Source organism: Blastomyces dermatitidis (assembly GCF_000003525.1).
Source record: "Blastomyces dermatitidis ER-3 genomic scaffold supercont1.1, whole genome shotgun sequence".
Taxonomy (NCBI): Eukaryota; Fungi; Ascomycota; class Eurotiomycetes; order Onygenales; family Ajellomycetaceae; genus Blastomyces; species Blastomyces dermatitidis.
The window spans coordinates 6,699,855-6,704,138 of record NW_025544774.1 but is presented as its reverse complement, the minus strand read 5'-3'; positions in this window follow the sequence as shown (position 1 = coordinate 6,704,138).

Below are 4,284 nucleotides of genomic sequence, written 5' to 3'. Positions count from 1 at the left end.
GCAGTAATAAAGAATAAGTGAATAAATCAATCAAATGTAAACTGTGAAAAAGATAAAATAAAGAACAGATGAAGCTATATAGAATATAGATTAGCAGAGATATACAAAAAGAAAAGAAATATAACTTAGTTATCTATTAGCTTTGATATTTTATATAATTAATCTCACATATCTGCATGCTTCTGCTTACTTCATTATCAGGTCAGTGAAATCTGAAATAATTAAAGAATTATTTGAATAGAAGATCTTGATATATTTTAATCTATGAAACTGTAACATATGTGAGATCAGTCTGAAATTCAGTCTTAGAAATATCAAGAACAGTCTGATCAAGTGATAATTCTTAGAATTTATAAACAGTAATAATATATATAACTGTAATAGAGAACTGCATGCAGCTGCAGGCTTGATTAACATGAGAAAAGTCATAACAGCTGTGAAAGATAGGCATAAGTTTAAGATTCTTTCATTTCAAATAAACAGAGCTGTCATATTTGTCAAAATTGATTAGCAGTGTAAATGAAGAATCTTGACAGAGATTCTTCACATCTGAACTTCATACAATATTATGAAGAGTTTTAAGAGCACTGTTAATAAGACTGCAGTCTGTTCAAATATTCTGTAGAAGTATAATTCAGCAGCTGATAAAGAGAGAAAGATTCTGATAAAGATTATCAGTCTTATCAGAATCTAACTGAGAAGTGTCTATATCAATATTTATGATCTGAATATTAATAACAGGTTGTTTACAGCTTTGAATAGCATCATTATTATAGACATGAATATGACACTTCTTTGTATAAATGTAAATTGCATTCTCAAAGACTGAGACTTTATGAGAGATAAGAGTCTGCACACACTTTGAAAGAAACTCTCAATTATTCAGAGTTAACTGATCAAGATGAAGATTTTTCAAGATCTTACAGAATTAACAGCTGATGACATCTTCACTCACTTATTATTGAATCACAGTAAGTTGAATAATTTTACTAAAAACTAAGTAGATTTAACAGCTCTGAATGTCTTCTTTGTGATCAATACATCTGTTATGATAGAGCAGAGTTTGAAAAACAGATAAGAGCTGATAGAAATCTTCACTGAGAATGATACTGAGATTATTAAAATGAGCATTCTTATGAGAGAATATGTAACAACAGGTCTGATCAATTCATAAAAGTTACTGTAAATCAATCATTGACTTTTCATTAATTAACAGATAGTGAACATCCTTAAAAAGGGTCTGCAAAGATCAAAGATTTTGAGAGTTAGACAGTTTATATAACATGTTCTTGCATATGAGGAGCTGAAATAATGCATGCAAGGTTCAAGTGTTAATGAAGTGAGCAGCTACATCAGTTGATGTGACTTGAATGATTGAGATTGAGAGATCTTGAGCCTCTGCAAGATTTTGAAGAGTTGTAGATAAAATCATAATTAGATAAGTTTTATTAGTATCATCTTCATCATCTAGATTAATTAGCAAAGAATTCAGAGATTCATTATTAAGAATCTCAGTATAATGATAGAGAATAGTGTTATAAAGAAGGCATTGATCAGAGTCTAGAGTCTTGAGTAAGTCATATTTATAAAGAGTAGTGTCTGCAGAGAAGTCAGTCTTCATATTATTTTAAAATTCTGTGTCAAGATTAATATAAGTGTCAACATGAGAGCTTCAATCATAGTTGAAATCTAAGAACTGATGATTAAGCTGTTCACAGTTTCAGATGTCAATGAGATCATTATTATTATACTGTGAGTTTTGATAGATAAGCAATGCTTAAGAGAGATCAAGCTCTTCTTCATTATTCTGATTATCTTCAAACTCAGGTTCTGATTTCAGTATATCTTCATCATAGACATTAACTGAGTAATTATAAGAAAGACAGTAATAATTAAAGATCTCTGTAAAAGAGAGTTAAGAAGTGAGAAGATCAACAATCTTGAGATCTTTAATTTAATGAAAAGAATGATGAAGAAGAAGTTTGATATGAGTATAGTTCTCTGAATCAGTTTTAAACTGATAAATAGAAAAGTAGATCAATACTCAGAATTTTATATGAGAACATCTCTTAATTTAATAACTGTGAGAAAAGATTTGAAGAAATTCAAGAAATAAAAGATCTTTAAATTCAGTTGATCACTGTTTATATTTTTTTAAAAAGAATAAATTATATTGTAATTCATCAGATTCAAGAATATAGCTATGATAATGTTGAGATTCAGACTGACAATCAACTGCAATTGACTCATGAGAACTTATTTATAAAGAAAGATTTAAAAGAAGATGATAAATCTTCTGAGCAGATTAATCACACTCATTAATGAGCTGATTTATAAGTTTAATAACTGTAGAGAGTAGTGAGTGACTTGAACTGACTCTTGAAATCACTTATTGAACAATCTGATAATAGAATTCTGTGTCTGTTTCAGCCTTGACAATGTACTTAGACAGATAATCAAGAATAACACAGCTGTCAGTGCAGAGAACAATATCAGTATTTACTAGTCAGCTAACTGTAATCAATCTGTTATAGTTATTAAGAATTGAGTTATTACAATAAAGATGCAGCTGGTAATATCTACTATTCAAAGATTTGAGAATAGCACAGTCAGTCTGATATTCATGCAGGAAGTGAAATCAGTAATGTAGATTATCAGTGATCTGATGTTTATAAATACAGTACTTTTCACTACAGTGATAATATTGAACATGATTGAGAACTGCAGATAAATGTTCAATGACATTCATCTGATTAGAATAGCTGAGAAAAAGAGATGACTATGCATCTTCAGACTGAGTATAATTAGACTCAGAATTCTCAGCTGTAATAATAAGACTCTCAGTAGTCAGCAAAGGCTTGATAAGAGTCTTCATTCATATCAAGTTCAGAATTCAGTGCATTCTTACATCAAAATACACTATATAAGTACACTGATTCACAGTCTTGTTACTTATAATAAGTTCAGTGATCTAGAATTTTGAATTTCAGATCTAAGATCTTTTTCTTAAAGATTGTAAGTTATAGATGAAAGTAATGTGTAACTATAGCAGAATAGTTATGAATACTATCTCTTATAAACTTCAATCTCTTAAGGTCAGTGCTGTGCTTTCAAATAATATAGTCAGAGAAGTGATACATCAGATTATTTCAGTGATAATCTGTGACTGAGAGAGTAAGAAATAGATGTGAAGATTTAATATTTTAAACATAGACTTATAGCTGATGATGTTTTATATCTTAAAAAGAACAGATTTCATGAAGACTCTCTACAAATTATATAAGTGAATTCAAAATTGTAGTAGATTGTAAAGTATCAGTAGTAAAAGCAGTCTGCAGCTTCTCTAAAGTGAGATTCTTAATAAGAGAGTCAGTTTAATTGTAGAAAAAGCAGTTCTGATTATTAATCTATCTGCAGAATAGAGAATTGAAAAGAATATATTGAAAACAGTTATAATAGATAAAGCAGTTATCATGATATTTAAGAAGAAACTGTGTGTAATCTGTAAGACTAATTATTCTTTATCTAGAGAGAATGAATTCAGCTTTATCTTGTGAGAAAAGTGTTGAAAAGACTTAAGAAAAGAGTGAGTGAGTGTTGTTAAACTCACTAAGTAATGTATTACAGACTGAAGACAGAGTGAGATAATCAATCTGTTCTCACTGTGACATTTCAAGTTTATAGTAGAGTTACTTAACTTTGAACTGTGAGATTAAAAGATCTGAAACATTAGAGTATTCAGATGAGATATTCAAGTTATTAAGATTTAAATAATTCTCATTCTTAATAACTGTCAATTCTTACTTATCAAGCTCATGAAAAGAAATCTGATCAGAGACATCTTCATTTTCAGATAACTGATTTTAAGTCTCTTTATCAATCACAATATTCTGATAATCAGAATGATTTTTACAGAGATAGATTAGTCATTGAGTAACAGCTTCTTTATAAACTATGAAATCTTGACAAAATTAATATTATAAGTGAGAATCTGCATTTGAATTTAAAGACTTTAATATAATAATATCAAGATTCTTAGAAAGAAGTGAGAGAGTGTTATAAATATAATCAGTGTCTCTAAAAAAGTTAACAATATAATCTTTATACTTATACTGATGTTCTCTGACTTGACAGATCTTAATGAAGACATGTACATGTGAAATTAATATCTCTTTAACCTGACTGAGAATAGAGAGATCTGAATCAAGATCATCAGAATCAAGATTATTCTCTTAAAAGAATAAAAACAGCTTATCAGACAGCTGTCTTGAATCAACAGTATAA